This window comes from Sceloporus occidentalis, unplaced genomic scaffold (genome assembly GCF_023333645.1).
Source record: "Sceloporus occidentalis isolate IW3139 unplaced genomic scaffold, rSceOcc1.0.p SCAF_4, whole genome shotgun sequence".
NCBI classification, from domain to species: Eukaryota; Metazoa; Chordata; class Lepidosauria; order Squamata; family Phrynosomatidae; genus Sceloporus; species Sceloporus occidentalis.
The window spans coordinates 58,321,778-58,346,516 of NW_028316984.1; the positions used below are offsets into that span (position 1 = coordinate 58,321,778).

The 24,739-nt window shown below is 41.6% G+C and overlaps 1 pseudogene; it reads left to right on the forward strand.

Annotated features, from left to right (window-relative positions):
* LOC149313892 (von Willebrand factor D and EGF domain-containing protein-like) overlaps positions 1–24,739 on the forward strand; it is a 349,914-nt pseudogene that overhangs the window by 89,382 nt on the left and 235,793 nt on the right.

Consider the following 24,739-nt stretch of genomic DNA (forward strand, 5'->3'; position numbering starts at 1 on the left):
TTGAAATTAGGTTTTGGTCCACTATCCTGAATTATTTGTTACACAATTGTTTAAAGATAGTAATCCAGGCTTTAGTGCAGCTACGATTGGAAAGTAGTATATCCACTAGGGGGGAAAAAAGCTGGAAAACCAGCACTTTCTACTCTTTTTCATTCAGATTTTTGTTTGAGAGAAAGAGAGGCATGCACACACAGAGGAAGATGGATTGATTTGTGGCCCATGGCCTGCACTTTATGCTCTTCTGCCCTAGACAGGAGAGAGCATGTTGCCTTTGATGCTCTCAAGGAGCAAATGTGTCACATCTATTGATCCAGATGTAAGCATATCTATGACAGACTCAGCTATAAACTTCCGCTGAGTTATTTAAAAAACACACACACAATTGTAAGAAAGGTATAACGCAATCACAATAGCAAGAAATATATACAGCAATCGATATTTCTTTCATTGCTACAGTTTTGAAGACATAAATATTATTCAGCTGATCTGGGCCATAAATTCTGTTTTGAGGTGTAGAGTTGAAATATGTAAGGCGAAAAGAATTATAAATGTAGCAAATTAATGCCAAGCCTCCATTGATAAGCTGCCAGAGTGTCTGAGTGTTTGGGTGTTCATTATGATTTTTTTTTCTTATTTATTAAAAGTATTTATTATTATTTTTAGTACTGGAGTTCCCAAAGCAAAGTATGAAGCAGTAAAGTATAGAATACATAAAAAAAAACATATTGTAATCATTTTAAAAGCCAGTTTTAATTTTTAAATAAACCCAAACCCAAATGATATAGAAACTGAGCAATGCCAGCGTGGCTTCTCCTATGAAAGAGTCAAGGTGCTGCTACACACAAAGCCCTATATACCCCTGGGTAGCTGGGCACTTATTGCCCAAAAGAGAGAACAGTGGAAAGCAATTCGGATGGAATGGCCCATACTAATTGATAGGCATAGATGCAATATTAGAAATTATGTTTATAGTATAAACAGAATTACAGTACATGTCACCTGTGTGAGCAAGAGCTTATGTGCTTGCTGACTCTACTAATCAGCTGCTGTTGATTGACAACTCTTAAGATCTTTTGGCATAGCCACTTGCCCTCCATCTGCACTGCGGAAATAATCCAGTTTGACACCACTTTAATTGCCATAGTTCAATGCTATGGAATTCTGGGAATTATAGTTTGTTATGGCACCAGGGCTCTTTGACAGAGAAGGCTAAGGGTCTCACAAAACTACAATCCCCAGAATCCCATAGCACTGAGCCATGGCAGTTAAAGTGGTGTCAAACTGGATTATTTCTGCATTGCAGATGCAGCCCTGGTCACCAAATGATCAAGGTTCCAGACCTTTCATATGTGAGCTCCTTATTAAACAGAAAACTAGACAGGATAATTTCCAATCTGTGAACATTGTTTGAAACCAGTGCAGATTTACCCACAGCAGGAAGAAAATTGCTAAATCGACTCATTGCTTCCTCCAAGAACTAAAGTAGTGCAGAATTACATCTCTAGCACTGAATTAGTTCAGCCAGCTTCTCTATCTAGGATGGCGATGGGGTCTTGTCCTTTTTGTTAGACAGCATACTGTTTCAAGCCAGTCCTGCCTTTTGATTGCTGCAAGTACCTGCCCTCATTGATTTGAATTTGAGAATGGTGCAGCAGGCTTTGTCCTTGCAGGCTCCCACCTTACTGCTGAAGAGAATGACATTTAAAATGCACAAAAGTATCCAGAGGAAATAGTCAACTAATTGAAAGTGTATATATTTTTCTACAGATGAACAAATATGGGACACAAGCTCCAAATTGCCCATCATTTGAATCTGATTCCTTCCCACATCCTGGTGAGAAAAAGTCACTAACAGCCTGTGCAACCTGGCAGTTCTTTTTTGGAAGTACCAAAGACTGTTCCAAACATCCATCTCAGTCAGACACTGTGGAGAGTTCTTGCAACCAACCCAAGGATGTATTTGTGCAGAAGATGGGGTTTATGAGGTTGCTTTTTATGAATATGACTGTAGGTCTTCTCTGGCTAAATGTCCAAAAGTCCTGTTATTGGAGTATATGTCCCCGTGATCTTGCAAGTCAAACATTGCTCCCAGTAAGAGGCAGACCATGTAGTTAATAAATCGGCAGATGTCCAAGGTATTTCAAAGGAATAGCTGTTATTACTTTGGCAACATTTATCTCCACTGTGATACCAAGGTATATTTATCATGTATACCACCATACATAACTTTTGCTGACATAGTAGACTTACATGTTTGGCTTAAACTGCACAACTGACTAGTATGAATTTTTTAGTTGCTGTTGTTCTTAATGTTGTAGGGTGGTGTCGATGAGTAGAACTGATATATTGTAGGTACAGACTATAATTTTGTATACCCTTATCTGGGAATATGTCCCACTGATGTCTTTGTGGCTTACATCTGAACATACATGCATAGCTTTGCACTGCTGAAAGAGAAATGGGGAGGATTTGAAGGTGTGAGAGATGAGGCAGAGGAGAATAGGTTTTGGCTGACTCATTTCAAATTTTTCCATCAGAAATCACAGTGACCCTACTGGAAGAGTTCTAGACTGCAGTCTGTGCTTAGGAATCAAAAGGAATAGCAGAGAGTGATTCCTCATTCAGTCTGTTACACCTCCTGAACTCAGAGTGTTCAAGTGCATATAGATTGCTAGAAATGATTCTCCCTTTGCAGCCTCATAGAGACACAGTGCATTATTCCTCTGCTACCTATATTTTACAGTACAAATTAGCTCTCAGGGATTCAGCAAAAAAGAAAATTATGGCTACCACCTTTTCAAAATCCTGTTTTTTTCTACCTTTTGACTGCTACTACATAGAGCTGCCTTTTCCTGCTGACAAACCATCTCTGCCATCCCATTAATTCTTAGTGTGGATGGACAAACAATTCACATATTACTCTTGGAACTGTAGTCAGTCCTATACTTTTTCAAATGATACCTTCCTTATTTTCCCCCTTCTGTTTCTTATGCTTGGAGCTTCCCCACAAAACATCTGTGTGAAGATTTCTGCCTTTACTTGTTCAAAATATCAGGGGTTTTTTGTTGAGGCTTTTGGCAAAACCCCTTAGTTCCTATGCACTGTTGTAACTAAAGTAACCATTTGCCACTGAAACAATTGCATATTCTTTTCCTGATAATCTCTGCCTACACTTCTTTCCCCCTTTTCTGTCGTTTCTTTGGACCTAATGCTGTTATTTATTAGATTATAGATTGATAGCTCCTCAGTGTAATTATGTTTCTTCTTGTGCTTTGTAAAGCAGCATTACATCAGTCCCTCAGTCCCTCAGTTATCATTTCCTTGATTTCAATGGAAGATGTATACTTATGCTCTATGTATTTATTATAATATTTCTAAACATTTCAGACACATCTGGGCTCTCAAAGTGGCATAGACTTCAAACATTAAAATAGCTTTCATTAAACAACAGGACTAAAAAGCAATGTTCCCATGTAAACCAAGGAAGTCATGAGCGATAATATGAAATGCCATGAAGTGAAACAACCACATTTCCTGTTTAGATCTAATAGGTAATTAGCAAGGCAATCAAGAGCTCTTTCAGGTTGGTCCAATGAAGTGTGAGTTCTGATAACCAGTTGTTATTCCCTCTTGCTTAACTGTTGTGTGTGTGTGTGTGTGTGTGTGTGTGTGTGTGTGTAGATGGGGCTTTGGGGCAATTTCTTGGGTCTCCTCTAGGGGGCATCCAAGGAAAAGACTGAAAAGACTGAAAAAGATGTTGTTAACTGCCCTTGAGTCGATCTCGACTCATGGCTACCCTATGGATGAGACATCTCCAAGACCCTCTGTCCTCCACTGCTCTGCTTACCGTATATACTCGACTATAAGTTGACCTCATGTATAAGTCAAGGGCAGGTTTTGGGGCCAAAATTATGGATTTTGATATGACCCTTGGATAAGTTGAGGGTGAAATTTAAGGACATGCAACAAAGGATCTAAATGATGAAGCAATCGAAAACAATGCCAAAGAACCCACAAAATTCTGGCAGGCATAACGGTTTTGGCTCACACTAAATGCTGGATGGAAGAGAGAACAGAGGGAGGTCAGTGCTTTTAGGACAGATTGCACCCTTGTCTTTCACTGGGGGATGGTTCCCTTTTTAATAAGAGTTAAAGTATAGTATTTGCATTGACCCGTGGATAAGTCGACCTAGGTTTTGGGGGGCAATTTTTTGACTAAAATTTCTAGACTTATACATGAGTGTATACAGTAATTTCTGCGAACTCATGCCCATGACCTTCTTAATAGAGTCCATCCACCTGGCATGTGGCCTTCCTCTCTTCTTACTTCCATCCACCTTTCCTAGCATTAATGTTTTTTCTAATGAATCCTTCCTTCTCATGATGTGTCCAAAATATGACAGCCTCAGTTTGGTCATCTTGGTTTCCAGGGAGGTTTCTGGCTTGATTTGTTCTAGAACCCATTTCTTTGTCCTTCTGGCTGTCCATGGGATCCTCAGCACTCTTCTCCAGCACTATATCTCAAATGAATGAATTTTCTTCCTATCATCTTTCTTAACCATCCAGATCTCACATCAATACGTGGTAATAGGGAATACAATGGCCAATGGCATTTGATATGCAAATAGACTTTTAATTTCCTAGACTTTGCCCACTTGCTACATGGCCAGAGGAAGAGGGGCCAGCCTGCTATAGATCCTCTCACCATACCATCTTAACTAAGGACAGAAACAACAAAATGCAGGCATCTTACTAACATCTCAAATTTTTCTCTTGTTTGGTATGTAACATCTTGCCTGATGAAGCCAATGGAGTTTCAAAACCTTGCAACAAGTATATTGTGCATTTTAGTTGGCCAATAAAGGTATCACTGTTTGAATTTTCTAAATGGCCTACACAGCTACCCCTGCCGCTTGGGGAGGAGGAGAAAGGGGCCGTCTGAAGGCTGTGCCCAGCGATGCAAAGCGGCGCCGCAAACCAGGAAGGAGCTCCTTCCTGGTCCGCACTAAGGGCACACTAGGCGCCCTTGCGCAGAGCGAGGACGTCACGTCCGCGCCGCCCCGTATAGAGGCGGCATGGCCATGACGTCCTCATGGCGGCGGCCGTCTGGAATGGCCGCCGTCATTTTTTACGCACAGAGCGCGTATTAGGGTTAGGGAGGTGTGGAAGCACCGCACCTCCCTAACCCTAGTACGCGCTCCGCGTGTACTTTAATGGCGGTGTGTAACCCGCCTTTATGACCATTTCCAGCAGGAAGAGAAATGAAAAACTACTACATCACGTGGTAAGGCACATAGAAAGTCTGGTTGAACTGCTTTGTTCCAGGAAAAACTGAAGGTGAGTTGCCATGATACACTTTGCATCTTTATTTGAAAAGAAAGATCAGTGAATGGTCAGTCATCATCCAGGATGGTAGAATCCAATTATGGTTACAACTGTGTCTTCTAGAGCAGTGGTCCCCAAACTTTTACAGCATTGTCTGAGGACTGCTTTAGTGGTCATGTGGCCAGCATGACTGTATTGAACGCTGTTACCTTCCCACTGGGAAGTGGTATCTATTTGTCTACTTGCACTTCCATGCTTTCAAACTGCTAGGTAGATAGAATCTGGGACTAGTGACAGGAACTCACCCATCATGCAGGATTCGGGCCTCAACCTGCCAACCATCCAATCTTCCGATCATCTGAACTGGCATCTTAACCACTAAGCCACCACACATGTCCTGGATGTTTATATAGGGAATCTGATATTTGACTATTTTCCCTCACAAGTGAGAATGAGTATCTTCTACAGATTTCTCTCCATTGTGAAGAAAATTAATATTCTTGTGCAGTTCTTACCAAAATATTATTACATCCTGATTTGTTTCAAACCCAGCTCATGTGTTCTTTTGTGTAGGAGTCCTGTTTTTATGCAAAACCTCACAATTCTCTCTCTCTCTCTCTCTTGCGCGCACGCACACACACACACACAAACCCATGTGTATTTCTGTACAGAATAATTTCCTGAAACACTTTGGTATCTGCAAATATCAGGCAAGAACTGCACAGAATTCTTGCCACTACATTATTCTTCCCAACCATGTTTCACAAGTAACTGAAACCCATCTTTTGGCCAGGAAACAAAAATGAGTGAATGGCAGACCCTTCTATGGCAGTTCCAACAAATGTGTGGCCTAGGGTTATGCACTTGTAACTGTTTCACATTCATGATTCCTAGTTTAGAGGCTATGTAGAGACATGAAAGTCCCCCAATTTAGGGTTGCCATTTCACGGATTCTGGCAGGACATTCACAGTTTTTGGCCTTCAGGAAAGTCCCGTCCCGCCTTTGCATTATGTCCCAGGGACAGCTGGATTCCTGGTTCTTCCCTCTCTGTCTCGGCCTCCCCTTCCCAACAGGGACAGGAGCATCCATTTGTGTTGGAGAGGCTGCAGCCAGGCTTTCAGCTCCTCCATCCCCATTGGCCAGGCAGAGGAAGAGGAGCTTTCCATTCAGCTGAGCCGAGACTAGAGAGAGAGCTGTGGAAGAGGCAGGCAGAGAGACAGTGGTTTCTACAAGGCCTAGTAGGCCTCTCTGGGGGGGAGGATGGGGAAAAGAAGGGTTTCCGAAGGGCTTTGCAAGGTTTGTTCAGGGAGGGGTTTTCGTTGCATTCATCTGAAGCTGAGAGACAGTGACTTTCCCAAAGTTTTGCTAGGTTTGTTCAGGGAGGGGTTGCCATTGCCATCCTCTGAGGCTGAGAGAGACTGACTTTCCCCAGGGTTTTTCAAGGTTTGTTGAGGGGTTGCCATTGCCATCCTCTGAGGCTGAGAGAAAGTGACTTGCCTGAGGGTTTTCTTGGAAGGTTTGTTCAGAAAGTTTGCCTTCCCCTTCCCTTGAGGCTGAGAGAGTGTGATTAACCCAGTGGGGTTTTTTATGCCCAAGCAAGAGATTGAACCCTGATCCTCCTTCACCACTGCCTCCTACCATGCCTCCTCAGATACATTTAGTCTCAAAGGTGCTCCAAATTTCTATGTCCCTTAATTCTATTATTATTATTATTATTATTATTATTATTATTATTATTATTAACTTAAAGTCTGCTTCCTCAGATGCCTATAGTCTCAGAGGTGCAACAAGATCTCTATAATATAAGGATTCATATTAATGTGTTTTTAATAAAAAAACTTAATGTTTTTTGCTTTTAGTTGGTTGTGTCCATCATTTTTAAATGTTCTACACTTTGTGCTAAATTTTGTCCTACATTTTTCTACATTTTGTCCCAGTTTGGTGGTAGTGAATTATGGCAAACCTACCCCAATTTCACTTAGAAGGAAGTCACAGCTTACCACTGTAATAATCGGGGGTCTGCTACTTTGTTGATCAGGAAGTAGCTGGCTAATGGTCCCATTCTCCCTTGTGCAAGAAATCTCCAGTGCAAGGGACAATTGCTTCAGGAACCCCTATTTCTGCCTGTCACTCAGGAGATCACTCATGGGATGGTGTAGTACCATCAGTCAGCTACTTCCTGAGTGACAGGTGAACAGATTCCCCACAGTCACAGCAGCTGCTACCTGGTAAGTGGAATGGGGGTGGGCGGGTAAGGTGAATCAGGACAGGATTCATTGTGTAGCACCATAACTACAGTGTTTAGGCATATGTAAATCTTCCCTAAGAGGATTCCAGCCAATATTCTTTCCATCTCTATGGCATATTACTCACTCTATTTCCCTGGAATGTATGCAAAACCAAGAAAAACTTCTTCCCTGATTCCCACTTCTGCATATTTTACACACTGCTTACACAGACATGTGTTTTCAGTAGATGACATGCTACTGCATGTATTTTGTATTTTATGTCTCCATAAATGCTGTGAAAGTTATTCAGACCAACAGGTATAATTTTAAGCAACCCTAACACCCTAGTTTATCCTTGCATGTTGCCATACTAATCTCATTTTATTCCCTTAGTTGTTGAAGAATCACAAGTAAATTACTTTGGTCCTGCTGAAATGGAATTGGAAGATGTATTTCAAGGGAACTTAATAACACTAGCACAAACGTAGTTTATCTTTTATTGGGACACTATTGCTGGGAGCCAAATGAAAAAAAAAGTATCCCCAAATCCCTAACCCCCAGACAACCCCTGAGGATCTTCTGTGGGATGAGAATAAAGTGTGTGTGTGTGTGTGGAGGGGGGCATCTTCTGTGTGGGATTTCTTTTTTTATCCCAGCCATCAATATATAAATATGTAGTATAAAATAAAAAAATACTTATAGCAATCATAGGATCATAGAGTTGGAAGGGACCTTATCAGCCATCAGAACCAACCCTCTGCCCAGTGCAGGATCTCCAGCTAAAGTATCCCCAGCAGGGAGCTGTCCCGCCTCTTTTTGAAGACATACAGAAAAATAGATTCACCGCCTTCTCTAGACAATTGGTTCTGTTGCTGAGCAGCTCTTACTGGCAAGATGTTCCTTTTAATTCTCACTTGAAGTCTACTCTCCTGTAGTTTAAAAATGGTTAGTTATTTACTCTCGATCAGGGATTGGAAACTAAAATGGATCAGATTTCCCAACCCTATGTCCTGTAAGCATCTCTGAGCCACATGTTTTCAGGGGCTAGCCATGCCCTCTGATATCACTGGGTTCCTTACTGACCTTCTATTGTTTTTGTGTGCCTTCAAGTCATTTCTAAATTAAGGCAACCCCAAGGCAAATGTATCACGGGGTTTTCTGGGGCTGAGAGTGTCTGTCTTACCCAAGGTCATCCAGTGGGTTTCCAAGGCCCAGCTGGGAATTGAACTGTGACCTCCACAGTTGTCCTGTGCTGAAACCACTACGTTCTTTCTGAATTAAGTTTTTCAGTCAACATTTGAGTCAGATTTCAGTCTTTGCTCAAGAAGAATGAACTGCTCTCCTCTTTAATCCCTATACTGTTCAGAGACAGTGAGCAATCTCTTTCCTGGTGAAGAGGGAATATGGCTTTAGAACTGGCAGTGGACTCCTGGAGCCTCTATGGTGTAATGCTGAACCTCTGTGAGCCAGATTAGTCATGTCAGTTGAAGGGTCTGCTCTTTGATCCAACAGTGGTCGCAAGTGAACAGGGAGTGAAGTAGTTTGTTGTTGTTGTTGTTGTTGTTGTTGTTGCTGTTGTCAGTTCTCCGTACTCCTAGAGACTCTTTGTGTCCTCCTCCATTCTGCTCCACTGCATTGCAGGACTTATTAGGAGACTGTGGGGCTGGCACTGGGTGAGAGATATACAACGATTCCCTTCCTCCTCATTCCAATAGAGGGACACCATACTGGGAGAAAAGGGATATCACTACACTTAATACAAGGCATATACATTTAGATTGAATTTAACATGTTCACCAACTGCAGTGTATTTAGTATATTTCCATATTCCAACAGTGTATTCATTCTAGAACAGCAGAACTTTGATTTTAGCAGCCATAAGAGTTGTGATATATTCACATATCCAAAATGCTGATTCTTTGGTGCTGGGAGGGAGGTGGAGCGTTGTTTACTTACAAAATAAAGGAAGAGACATCAACATGGTGATTCAAAGGGAACACAGAGAGATATACTATGTTACATTCACCCCTACCCATAGAGATCCTTCAGCAAAAGAGGGAGTAACTGCTTCTCTGTTGCTTTCCAACAGTTGGAATCGCTTTCTCGCCATTCTATGCTATCTTGTTGCTTTCATTTATTCATTTTAAGTATAGCTTAAAACTATTTGACCTTTCTCTTTCTACATTTATCAGTACAAAAGAAGATATTGAATAAATGTATAGCAATTTATTAAATTATTTTTAGTTCTGAACCATTGACCCTGAAATGTCTCTCTTGAGGATTACTTTAAAAAACCAACAACTTGGTGAACTATAGCTCATGCACCTATCTGTTTGCTTATTTTTCCTTTCCATGCAGGAAAATTACAAATTCCAACTTTAAAGCCAGTTGTCACTCCTGAGCTTGTGGGAGCTCACATCTGGCTTAAATCCATTTTCAGCAGTGCGTCTTCAGATCAGTCCATGGGTTACACGGTGGTCTGGTCACACCTTTCCACATCCAGCATGAAAGAATAGCTTCATCATGACACAACTTTGCAGACATTCTCCTATGTGGAGATGGATGGAGTTAATTTCAGATTGGGAGATACGGTAATGCTTTCTTGAACTCAGAAAAACAAGGTCAAGCATTATGAGAAACTGAATCCTGCTGTAGTCTTCCTTTTTTTGTTTGTCTCTTATTAACTCTGTTCTCCTGAGTCTGAATTTGGCCTTAATATAAAAGATGGTGGCAAAACAGGAGTATATTTTAAAGCAGAGTTATTAAATGCTATTTATCAAGTTTAGAATCCCCAGCATTCCAATACATTATCTGCAGTTCATGTACTGTTTCCAATTTATTTATCAGAATGTTCTTTTTATTATATATTACAGCCCTGCTTTTTTAAAAATATAGGTAGGTAAACATTCATTTATATGATTTACAATAACTGTGCTTTGTGACAATACTGTTGCAATGAAGACCTAGTTTAAACTTTTTGCTCCAAAGACTTACACAACAGTCTTATGCTTATATATTTGGAAATGTATCCTGTTGACTTGAGTGGGAACTGTAGTTTCAGGAAACCAGCTGGATTCTAGAACTGCATTCCATGACCTCTGGGTAATGTTTTCCATTGATGCTCAAGGAATGTTATATGTAGCTGACAGTGTATATGCCCCAACCACACCAAGTGTCCAAATGGTATCACTGACATACACCACATGTAGTTTCTCTGCTTAGCAATGCCATAGCTTGGTGTCTCTCATTACCCATGGAAAAGACATGAATACATGAATATTTAAAGTTGGAGCACACTTTTTACCCAACAACATAGCTCAGACCAACTTCACAGCTGCTTTTGCCCCAAAAGCAGCTCAGCATGAAAAGGTATATTTTGAAGGCATTGTGGAGGATGTGAATAGGAGTGTGAAATTCCTAAGTAAAAAAATTCAACATAACCTTTTGTGTGTTGGGCGGGTGGCATGTGTGCAAAATTTCTAGCTCTTATGGAGTAGCCCAGTGTTATGTTAGATTCCACAAGAGCTACAATCCTGGTCAAATTAGATGTGGCAGCAAATGACATCTCTAAAGGTAAGCAACGGTGGGTAGCAGGCATAGGAAAATATCATGATGGAAAGGATTAAATATATTTTCTCTCTAGTCCTAAGCCAGTTGTTCTCCCCAAGAAAGAGATGGCATGATTAATGCGACGTCTGGGTTTGTACTCAGTTTCTACCTGAAAGGCGTAACCTGTCCACAGATTCCACCAATAGCCTACTATTTTTTTCTGGGAAAGGTTAGGAGCTTAGAAGCTGTAAGTAAGCTGTGTCTTACTTTTTCATAAGCTTCTTTCAAAGCTACAGGTGTTCACTGATTGGTTTTCCTCTCAATGGAGAATAACACTGAAAATGTCAAAATGGTATTCTGCCATAAATACAGTGAGCCTGCGCCATACACGAACTTGTTATAGGCGGCTTCCAGCATACGCAGAAGCCACCATGAGAATGGGAGAGTGGTGTGCATGCCTGTGGTGTTTGTGCACGACTGTGTGGCAAGCATAACCCCCATTATATCTAATAGGGTTCAAGAATACACGCTTTTTGCATTACATGGGGGGGGGGGGGTGTCCGGAATAGATCCCTGCACAAGGCAAGGGTGGACTGTAAATATAAATCACTTGAGGAATGCCTATCATATACATGCATATCAACCCAACTTATATCAATACAATGACCCCCATGTCTCCTACCTAATTGCTTTACAAACCAGACAGTCGCCAGTTTGAATTTTGTCTTAACATCTCAAGTATACCATTCTCTCTCTCTCTTCCTCCCCCCACCCCCTCTATCTCTGTCTCTCAGCACACAATATCCCTTCTGCAGTTCTTAGGTAATAATACTGACTTTTCTTACAACCATGTCATAAGGACTCTGAGATCTTATATGCCTAGTGCTTTGAGCATATCAGTTTGCCATTGCCATCCTTTGAGACTGAGAGAGTATGATTTTCCCAAGGGTCACCCAGGGTCTACATGACTCAGCCAGGATTCAAACCCTGGCCTCCAAAGTCATAGTCCAATGCTCAAACCACTACAACCCACACTGGATCTCACACATTATTTAGATCTGGTGCTTTTTGACATCATCTACATCATAGAATGGCTGACATGGCTTCAGAGCTGATGGGCATTTGTAGACAATGCCTGGAAGCCTGTGAGGGAATTGTGATGGGGTGTTGTAAAAGGTAAAGGTAAAGGTATTCTCCATTGACAAGGTTGTCAAGTCATGTCTGACCATAGGGGGCAGTCAGTGCTCATCTCCGTTGCTAAGCGGAAGAGCCAGCATTGTCAGAGACTACTCTGTGATCATGTGGCCAGCATGATTGCACAGAATGCTGTTCACTTTCCCACCAGAGTGGTACCTATTTATCTACTTGCATTTGCATGCTTTTGAACTGCTAGGTTGGCAGAAGCTGGGACTAGTGATGGCAGCTCACCCCATCATGCGGCACCCGGGCCTCGAACTGCCAACCTGCCAGTCTTGCAATCAACAGAGTCAGTGTCTTAACCACTTGAGCCACCATACACCATAGTATTTCACTTTTGGGATTATTGTGGACTTTAGAATTCGGTACCAGATGTCCTGAGGATGATGTCATTCCTGTACAACCATCTATAGGATGCTTTTCTGCCACTCCCCCTGCAGACACAAAATGGCTGGGATTTTTTGCGGTGGGGGGGGTGTACAGCAGAGGAAGGAGGTTGGGATATTATGCATCTGTGATGTTTCTCCCAATCCAGGAACTCAGCCTCCACCTAAACATCATGAAATGAAAATTGGCTACAATATATATCCATTTCTATGCATCTGCTTATGCTAATGCTATTGCAAAATAAGATGCTTGTGGCTAGTGACAGAATCAGTTATTCTGCCACTCTGTATTCTGTAGGTAGCAACATCCATCTCTGCATCATCTTATTTCTCTAAAAGCTACACAGCCATGAATGCAGAGGAGTGAAAAAAAAGTTCAAACTCTGCTTCTAGGTGACGAATATCCATCTACACTACTTTCCACTCCTTCAACCCCTCCTTGATAATACCATCTATACACAATATAGAATAACCATTGTGATGTTGCTCATACTCATAGCTTTAATAGAGTCATTGAGCTTTAGTAGTGAAATTGAGTTTGAACTTTTATTAGCATCTCTTTAGATTAAATAGCCAAGGCCATTTCCTCACAATGTTTATAAGAGCAAATTCCCTCATACTTTAGGTCCCAATTATGCCATTCAGGAAACGATGTGTGCAGCAAAATGTTAGTCAAACTGCTGCAGCTTTAAAAAATAAACCTATAAGATGCTACTTTTTTTCTATGGTAAATACTAAACATAGCCCATTCCATCTGATTTGAAACTGTAGCAGTCCCAAGCCCTATTTAGCTTATACTGACAGAGGTCATTCCATACCTGGAGGTAGAGCCATCTGTAAATTACAGCAGGCACTGTATGTACAAGAGATAATGCTATGAAAGCAGGATGTGCTGAAGAAACAGGCTAGGTTTTGCTCGGCGCAGCAATTCAAACATTCATGCAGTGAGATGGCATACATTTTTTAAAAGGCTTATACAAAATTGCTTGTTCCCCCATTTGCCAGTGGCAGTGGGTATCTTGCTGATGAGTTGCACTATTTACAAATGCAATGACCCCCCTCCCCCCCCAAATGGGCAGAGTAAAAGGTTGTAAATTGACTTATCTATACATTTGTATTAAGAGAGCTGATTAGTTTACACTGTAAAGGGAAATGGGGAAAAAGTCTTCCCTTTTCGTAATAGCCCTTGAGAATGGAGCAGTAGTTTTACATATTAAAAACAGTTGCTTTTTGGACGATTTCTGATCCTTTGGAATTAATTTTCACGATTAGGTGTTGTAAACAAAGATTTACATTGGTCATTGTGTTCTAGGTCCATCACTACTCAGCACGTCTTGAATAAAACCAATGAGCCAGCAGTGGAAGTCCCATATTTGTTGTTGTCATGTGCCTTCCAGTCATTTCTGACACATGGTGACCCTAAATCATGGAATTTTCTTGGCAAGGTTTCTCCAGAGGAAGTTTGCCATTGCCTTCTTGTGAGACTGAGAACATGTGACTTGCCCAAGTTCACCCAGTGGATTTCATGGCCAAGTGGGGAACTGAACCTTGATCTCCAGTCTTATCCAACACTCAAACCACTATGCTATGCTGGCTCTCTGAAAGTCCCATAAGTCCTGCCTTAATTTGTCCTGCCTTAACTTACAGCAGGTTGGGGAAAGGATGGTCCAAAGGCTGCATGTAGCCCACAGAGGCCTTCCTCAAATGTTTTTAAAATTGACTTTTCTGTTTATTTCCATTTAAACAATGGCCTGGTGAACATCCAAACCATGTTGAAATTGCCCACAAGCCAGTATAGTGCATTAGCTGGTGTTATGTTAAAAACAAATATTGGTATGTTTTTATATTGGGGGGGGGGGAGCAATGGAGAGGTGTCAGGCTCCTGAAGGGACCAATGAACCCTCTAAACTCCAACAGTTATGGCCCTATACAGGGACATCTAGAGTGTCATTCTGGTGAGCCTCAGCAGGCACAGGTCATTTACAGCTAGACTGTGCATGGAATGGATGGATCCATGCCATTTTGCTTCCTTTTACCTGCAGTGCTGTTCCAGTTCTGTATGAATGATCTGTGGCGCCTTTTTTTAAATAAATAAATAAAAATACTGTCAAATACTTAACAGGGCAATGCACACTCAAATGTCTTTCTCTCAATATATGTATTAAGTTCAAATTTTGAAACATTTATGTAGTTCTGAAAGCTGTCATTCTTCAAAACATTCCTTTATGTCCCTCAAAGAATCTTACACTGTAATGGCTAGTGGCCTCTATACCAGTTGGGGCTGTTCTAGGTTTTACCCTGAATTTTAATAGTGGTTTCCAAGTTGTCAAGGCCTATCCCAAAAACAAGTTCATAAACTTGAATAGCTCCTTTAAAAGCCAAACCTGAAGCTTATTCACCACACCACTGACTTGCAGTTACTGGCCATTATCAATTGTACCTTTGCAGAATTCAAGACAACATTGGGGTGGAACAGACCACCTGAAAAGGGCTGATTGGGTTGCCTGGATCTGGTCACTCTGGAGCCATGGCAACTACACACTACGGCCCTAGTCTGCCCTGAACCCAGCCCAAAATTTTCGCTCCTATTTGGGCCAGGAAAGAGTTGCCTTTGGCAGTGTGCAGCGTGTAAATGTCTGGGTGACTGGCTGGCCTCCGGGTGGCTTGGGAGTGTGTGGCATGTAAAACACTGTGCTCCCAAGATGTCCAGAAGGTGCTTTTAACAGGCCATCTGTTCCAGCCCATTGTATGAAGACATCGCTGACTGACTATAGGGTTGGTTGGGATTTTTTCTCCTAAAGTTTTTTGGTCAAACTCCTACTTAACTTTCAACCTAAATGTCACACAGTGGGCACATTCAAGTTTCTGGATCTTAGTGTGACATTTAGGCTGAGAGTTAAGTAGGAGTTTATTTGACTGAAAAACTTTAGGAGAAAAAATCCCAACTAACTCTGTAGTCAGTCAGTGTTGTCTTCACACAGCCTACAGGGTACTTTTTTCATCCTCCTTCTCCCTTTCTCTTGAAATGATGAAATGATAAGAGGAGGGGAAAAATCTCTGAATGCTGCGTTACAGAGCAGGAGCCAAAATTCAGCTGAAGGCAAGAAACCTATGAAAGAACAATCTTAATAATTATGTGACAAACTGTCAAAACTGTAGATCAGTGACCAACACACATATCTGATTAATGTGAGGAGTGTAGCAGAGGGGGAAAAAGGCGGGGATCCAAACTTAGAAAGGAAGGACTATTGCACCTAGTATAATTTCCTCCCTGACTCATGCACCAAACACCTGTCTGCACACACACAAATCCTCTTTTGGGCCACATATCAGCCACATGGAAACAGGAAGTGATGTGACATCTGCTCCTGTTGGCATTTGTCCATTATATGATATGTTGCTGGGTGGGGTAGGTGGTTTGGGTATAGAAGAGCATTTTTGAATTTTAGGGGACATTTTTAGGGGGTATTTTGTGGGCAAAAATCACCTGAATATCACACCAGAAATAAAAAGGCATGTGGGAGTTTGAAGGGCCTGGCAGGGGAATTTGGAAGCCACAAAAGTGGGGTGAAAGGGTCACTCATGGCCCACCAGCTTCACTACCCCCTTCTAAAAACATTTATGAGGTGACCAAAAGCTTTCCTTTTTATTCTGATCCTCTAATCTTAAAAGGACATTTCAGAATGATTGCAGTGGCACAGGGCTTTGTGACTGGAATGGCATCTCCTGTCATGTTACTGATCAGAACACTTGATGGGAGAGCCTTATTTCATCATCATCCTTGCCCTTTCACTCACATTACATTAAGTAGTAGTAGTTGTTGTTGTGGTGGTGGTGGTGTACCTTCAAGTCATTTCCATCTTGTGCCGACCCTAAGATGACCCTGTCACAAGGATTTCTGGGACTGATAGTGTGTGGCTCTCCCAAGGTCACTCAATAGCTTTCCATGGTCAAGTGAGGAACTGAATCCTAGATGTTTATCACACTATACTCTTAAAGTGCTACTATTCCACTTTGACTCCTCTAGCTGCCTCCTGTTGCATTCTGAGATTTGCAGTTTTAAGGAGGGGTATTTAGAATTCTCAGGCAGATAAACATCTCAGTCTCCAGAGTTGTAGTCCAACATTCAAACCACTATATTATGCTTGCTTAATATGCCTTAAGTATGTGTAGTCCAGAGTTGTAGTCCAACATTCAAACCACTATATTATGCTGGCTTAATATGCCTTAAGTATGTGTAGTCCAGAGTTGTAGTCCAACATTCAAACCACTATATTATGCTGGCTTAATATGCCTTAAGTATGTGTAGTCTTGAATGGTAGAGAGATTCCCTTCAGTGGTGTCCTTTATTGTTCCTTTCAGCTGCTTGGATCACATGGGTCAAAGCATCCTGTAGAAGTCAGAAATACCAACTGAGTTACAGATTACATGCTTAGCTAAATTATTGTGTGCTTATCTACAGATATTTATAACAAGGGCTGATACTCCATTGCTTATAGGCTTGTGTTCAAAAGATAATGCTGCACAAGTCTGAATGTCACCTTGCAAGAAGTGACAAAAACTACCATGAAGAAATAGGGCTTTGTGATGTTTATTCATTTTCAAGACTGATGCTATGCTACTGAACTTTTCTTTCAAAATCAAGCAACAAATCAATCTTTCAAATAACAAACAAACAAACAACACCTGCTGTTGTCATTCCATGTTCAAATGATATTTCTGGGAAGAGGTTTAAAAGCAGATTCTTCAAACTCCTGTGATAACAATATTGCTTTGAAATGTCATCCACCACAAAGAAAAGAAAGCGACCCTTGGAACATTGCATTGTTCTGTATGAATGCAATGACAATATTACTTTTTTTTATTAAATTTTCCTCACTGTAATGTTTATTTGTGAGCTAGGAAGAGTTTCTGTGTAGTAGCTGTGTCAATTTGTTGCAACAAAAACAACACCTTGAAAACCCACACATTTTTATCACAACTTAAGCTTTCAAGATTTGGAGCCCACTTCATTGAGCTGTATTCTGTGGGTGACATTCTGTTTGAGTTGGGACTGGATGTAATTTCTGGCTTCCCAAGACATAATTTCATATTGAAAGTGGAGAGACACCACTATTATGAGATGAGATACACTGGCACATCCAACTCTGTGGCACCCTCTTGGAAGACAAGGTCACCACACCATAGCTTGATGTTGAGTCTCATCAGAGAACATAAACTACCAATGAAAATGAAGAAGCTTGTAACAATGCAGAAATACCTTGGAGAAAGGTCACTGTAGGGAACAGACCATACAGGAAGGATTCAGAACCTCTAAAGTTAACCAGTCACTTCCTACATCTTCAGGAGGTTAGCAGCAGTGAAGATGCTCACACAGGAAAACAGCAACAAGAAAAACAATATGTCAGGGAAGGAGGCAAGGCAACTACCAGTCTTAACAGGAAGAAAATAATAGTGCTGGTGGTTGGGGACTCATTACTCAGGGTGATAGGAATAACTATGCCAGCCTGACAAGATAATTGAGGAACTGTGCTGTCTTCCTGATTCACATAGCCAGGACAACTTGCCAAAACTCATCAAACACACCTTTCTCCTTATTCTTGTGGGTACTAATGACATGGCCAAGAATGCCTTTGAGTATATCATCTCTGACTATGAAGTTGGAGCAGAAAACTGAAGAGGTTTGAGGCACAGGTGGTGTTCTCTTCAGTTCTGCCAGTGAAGAACAGAGGATTACATACAGATCAGAAGATATTAAAAGTGAATGACTATATAGATGGTAGAAGTTTGACTTCTGGGATGATGGTCTTCACTTCTTATATGTCATGAAAACTGGGAAGAATGTCTTTGGCAAAAGCATGGATCTGATCCAGAGGATTTTAAACTAAATCCTTGGAGATTGAAAATGATACTGTAAACAGCTGTCCAAAAGCAAGCTCTAAACACAAGGGTGCAGATTCTAGAGGAGGAACTGAAGAAGAGAATGGGAGCTACAATAAAACTTACAGTACAATACAATGTGAGAGCAGACAATGCTTTAGATGCCTATGTACCAATGGATAGAGTTTAGGAAACAAGATGAACTTGATGTCCTAGTGCAGGAAGGTATACATAATCTTATAGATATAACAGAAACTTGGTGTGATGAGTTTCATGATAGGTATATAACAACAGAAGGATATAATCTGTTCAAAAAGAATAGATGGGGAAGAAACAGAGACAGAGTAGCATTATATGTCAAAAAAATCACTTGTACAGAAATTCATGTGAATTTTCAAACTGGATAACTGGAGAGCATTTGGGTAAAAAGAAATGGAAAAAGAAATAAAAACAGATAGTTTACTACAGTCCAATGTGGTGGATGATGCTTTTCTGAAACATTCCTTAGAAATGTCCAAGAAACAAGAATGTGTAGTTATGGAAGACTTCAATTATCCTGATATCTACTAGAAGACTAGCTCTTCTAAGCACAGACTCTCCAACAAATTCCAGATGTGCCTTGCAGACAATTTCCTCTTTCAAATGGTGGAGGAAGGAACAAGGGGATCATCATTCCTAGAATGGATAGTAACCAATAGGGTGGAGTTAGTCACTGGAATCAAAACAGTTGGTGCATTAGGGAGAATTACAATATAATTCTAGAATTCACAATTGTACAAGGCAAAAGAGAGTATAGTCAAACACAGACCTTGGATTTCATGTTCATTTAAAACCCATATTTTGATTAGCAAACCGACTAAATATGAAGTAGATGGAAACACATCAGATGAATCTATAAATGGTTGGAAAACCATACTAAAAGATATACCATCAATAGCTATGCTTCAGATTGGATGGTAAATTCAAGTGGAGTACTGCAGGGTTCTATCCTTGAGTCAACTCTTTAATATTTTTATTAATGATTTAGATGATAGGATGGAAGGAATACCTTGTCAAATTTGCAGCTGTAACAAAACTGGGAGGGATATCCAACACAGTGGAAGATAGGAACAAAATTCAAAAGGACCTTGACAAAGTGAGCTGAAATTAATATAATTGCATTCAACAGAGACAAATGCAAAATTCTACATTTCGGTCACAAAAACCAAATGCACAAGTACAGGATGGGGGATATTGCAGTCAGCAGTACTATATGTGAAAAATAAAGCTTGGGAATATTGTTGATCATAAATTTAACATAAGCCGGCAGTATGATCCTGCATCCAAGTTGTCATATGCAATCTTAGCCTACATATGGGCCTAACAGACAGGCCAAAATAAAGCTGCTTCGGGTCACTTTGGAGCTATGCTGTTTAAATGACACATGCATCTTAAGAGGCCAGAAGCTGTGCCAAAGCTGCGCTCCACTCCTTAGGACTGGAGCATGGCTTTGGCACGGCTTCTGGCCTCTTTGGATGCATGCATCATTTAAACAGCATACCTCCAAAATGACCCAAAGCAGCTTTATTTTGGCCTGTTTGGTCCCTTTGGCCCAGTCTAGATGGGCCAAATGTGCCGTGCTGGCAGTGTACTAGGGTTAAGGGACCACATGGCAACCGCACGGTCCCTGACCCTAGTACGGCGCAGCACCATAAAAATGGTGGTGCCCCATGTATATAGGCACCACTATTGTGACATGACGGATGCATAGCAACATTGGTGCACTCGGATGTAACTGGCGCAGCACAAAAAGTTCTCTCCACAGGGAACCCGCATGGTTTGGTGGCTGCTGCTTCCCTGTGAGGGAAAAAAGGTACTGGCAGACCTTCCTTTTTGGGAGATCAGTACCGGGCCATAGTTTGCAAGTTCAGGGAAGTAATACTTCCACTATATTCTGATGCTCAGGTCTCATTTGGAATACTGTGTTTAGTTTTAAGAAGGATATAGACAAGTTAAAACCATAGAAGATCAGCATAGATTTTAAGAGGTATGGATTAAAAAAAAGCATATGAGGAGAAGTCAAAGCATGGCTTCAAATTCTCTTCAAAATTTATTTTAAATTCCTGTGGCTTGTTCTGGATTTGATTTCATATTTTGTCTTGGAAATTAGAAAATATACAGTATAATTTCCTGTCCCATACTTTTTTTAAAGGGCATGCTATAATAAACAAGTCATTCCACTTCCTTTCACCAAGGAATAGGACTTGCCAGTTTACTCTGGCAAAAAAGAGAAAAAAGGGGGGAAATGGGCCAGGGGAGGAAAGCCATTAAGATAACAGATGGTGTGTTTCCACACTGGAGATAACAATTGTATTGCTGCTATATGAACAAACATAATTGGTCTGAAATCTCTCACTTTCTAGGGGGAAAAACCCTTGCTGTTACAACCTTATCAGGTTTGTATGCTGGGTAAAATGGAATAAACAGCTTTTCAGTATCAAAGCTCAATATGTGAGAAAAGGTATCTTTCATTGGAAAAACATTGGCCCAGGAATATGGCTTAAGACTGATGGAGAAGACAGTGTGTTTCTGTTTAGAGCATGCCATTGGACTCTGAGAAAGACTAGCCTTGGGGCATCTCCTTCAAGTGCAGTCTGGGCTGGCAACTCCCCTCCCTACTTTGAAGAACTCATAAGCTTGTGATATTTTCTATTACAACAGAGTAAATCCACAATGCACAATGTAAATAGGACCCCCCCCCCCACTTACCGGGGCCGGCCTGGTTACTGCCGGGGTGGGGAACCTCCCGGCAGGCCCACACAGCCTACCTGAGCCCCAGCATGCCTTGCTGGGGCTGGGTGGGTGCACCGTTGGTCTCTTGGGAAGGGGCAGGCCTTCCACTCCCCAATACTGGGAGACTGCAACTCCCAGCATGCCTCAGTGGAGCGGAAGTGCCTCCCGTTTGGCTGAGGTGCCAGAGAGGCGGTGCCTCCTCCATCTCCCAGCATCGTTCTGCTGCTTGGTCTATTTAAGGCCACATGGCGTCCTGCCGGGGCACCATTCCAGCTCGGATCTCCCACCCTCCCTTCCTAAGTGTGGGTGCTTCTTGACACAACTTTGTGGGGGTGGTAGCATAGGTCTTGGATCTGGTGGGCGTGGTTTCCAGTGCTGCGTAGCACTGGATCGGGGGTCCCTTTGGGACATAGGAGCACTGAGGGCATACAGTGTGGCCATTGCAGGGGGCACATTGATTCAGTATCTCCTGGTGACTAGGGGCTTAACAAGAACATGTGATCATCAGGTTGCATGTCTTCGAGAAGGCCTTTTCTGTTGCCCCTATGTCATTCTGTAGCTTGGCCATGACTAGGCTAATTGGTTCATCAATCAACCAGGGGTTGATGGATGTTCCAAATCCAGATCTCATGCTTTGGGGCCAACCCTACCCCTGTTTGCTTTGTTCAATAATAATAATAATAATAATAATAATAATAATAATAATATTTATTTGTATACCGCCCTGTGGCGAACCAATCCGGGTGGTTGACAACAGTAAATATAACAAGAGTAAAATATAAAATTAAAAACATTATAATCCCTCCCCTCCTTAAGAAAGTATTTAAAAATATGACAGAATAAAAACACAATATCAAAACATAAAACATAATTAAAACAAACTAAAACCCCTGGTGTCCCTCTGGAGGGCCTTTGTTCCAGCCTGGTGTCCTGGTCTTCCTTTGGTGATCTTCCTCCTCAGCAAGTATCAGTTTGATTGCACTACTTTAGAATCACAGAGTTGGAAGAGACCTCAATAGCGATCCATGCAGGAAGACATAATCAAAGTACTCCAAACAAATGGCCATCTAGTCTCTGTTTAAAAATCTTCAAAAAAGGAAACTCTACCAGTCTCCAAGGCAGTATGTTCCACTGTCCTACAGCTCTTATCAAGAGCTTCTTCCTAATGTTTAGGTGAAATCTTCTACTCCCATCCCCATCTCCACAATACTTTGAATCCATTGCCCTGTTTCCTAGTCTCTGGAGCTGCAGAAAACAACCTTGCTCCATCCTCAATATGACACCCCTTCAATATTTAAACATGACTATCACTTTATAGTGTCCAAAATTGCTGTTTTCACTGTTTTAGAACTGTATTTTTGCAGCTTTTATACTGCTTTTAGGAGTTTTTAAAGAGTATTTTAATGTGTTTTAACATGTTTTTAATCTCAGTACTATTTTCATCTGTTTTTTTTATTTGCTCATCACCTTGGGAGCTCTTGTGGGCTGAGAGGCAATACAGAAATGCTTTAAATGAATAATAAATAATGTATAAACTGCCTTTGCTCCATCCTATGGAATCCTGGGATTTGCATTTTGGTGAGATTCATGCAATTCTTTACTGCACATACAACTAGAGCTTTCTGGCAGAGAAGTCTAAGTTGCCCATTAAACTGCAAATCCCAAGATTCCATGGCAGAGCACAATGACAATTAAAGTGATATCAAAATGTTACCATTGTGTAGTCCTGATAAACTCAGAGAGAGAGAGAGAGAGAGAGAGAGAGAGAGAGATAGAGCGCTTATACCACATCATATAACTGTTTTAAAACTCTTTTATTTTCTTACTCTTTTGCAGTTGGTTGTAAAGGGCTGCCTTTCAAGCAGCATTTGTCCAAAGCAAAGTTGGTCATGCATAAAGCTGGTGTAAGAGTTCCTTGGATCTTGAATTTCCCCCTCAACCAGGATAGTATAGAAGAAGAGATTGGGGAGTGCTCACTGTTTCCAGCCCTTGAACATTCAAGAAATTTGGGTTCTCCCTGCTACCAAAGAGATACATTATGTGAGGTGCAGAGAATCCTCACACCACTTGACATATTTGATCAAATGCCAGGGCTTAATCCACTGGCGAACCCTGTGTGGGTCATCCTCCCTATTTCTTTTCCAGTGATTCTAGGTATCTTTATTATTAAGATACTATACATGGGAAATTCTGGTACACTATAGCCGGTAGACAAATATACCACTGCCAAAATACACTTGTCCCTCCATATTTTCTGGGGTTAGGGGCACAAGACCCCAGTGAAGATGGAAAAATTGCAAATAACAAAAACACCATGTTTTTACCTGAGAGGACACCTCTTTAGGAATCTCTAGGTCCTCCAGTGCAACTCTGTGGTCAACATCTGACAAATACTAACCACAGAACTGCACTGGAGGAGCTATAAATGCCTAGTACAGTATTCTCTCTAGGAATCTCTAGGTCTTTCAGTGCAACTTTTAAGGTTGACCACAGAGTTGCACTGGAGGACCTAGAGATTCCTAGAGATAACTTATTAATCAAATCCGTGAATAATCAAATCTGCAAATATCAAAGCTGAAAATATGGAGGGATGAGTGTACATGTCTTTTTGTGGTAGAGCCAATTTTTTTAAAAAAATCATGGTGTGCTAGAATCAGAATAACTGCCACACCACATTTCAAATGGAGCAATAACATTAATAAACCTTTAAAGTATGCTATACACATTTGTTTCACTAAACATTCCAAAATTATATAAATTGCTCCAAAATAACTTGGGGTGTTTGTCTGTCTTTGTGATGATTCCTTGAGAGCAATGCCCTGTGCGTGGCCCTTACTCCCAGGGAGTCCCTTAAAAAGAACTATTTTTCCGCTGCCACCACCCAGTGAATTGTCAATTTTTCAAGCACACACTGGGACTTGCTTGAAAGAGAAATCTAGGCGGGATACAGACGGGCAGGGGAAGACGTCTTGGAGGTGTATTCTGCTGAATACGGAGCCTCCAGACCGCCCGCCCCAGGGGCGTGGCTCAGGAGATGGGGCTTCCACATGGGGGGCAGTGAAGACGCCTCACCTGGGGCCGTTTCAGACCCGGACTTTCCAAACCGCCGCCTCGGAGGACGCTGCAAAGAGAGAGGCAGCTTCCTCACGGGTGGCCAAAAACGGGGCTTTTTTTTTCCTTTGCCGGCTGGCGGATGCGCAGCTGCGCAGCTGCAGCGCTAAGCAGCGGCGGCAGAAAGCCTATGGGCACATTTAAAGTGCCCAAGCCCCTTTAAAACTTTTTCCCCCGCTCTGCCCAAGAACAATGGTGGTCTCCTGCCAGCTGGTGATCAGCTGGTGTTGGCATCCTTGTCCGCTTGCACTTTGCCAGTGTCACCAGCATCATGGATGCCTCCTCTCCTT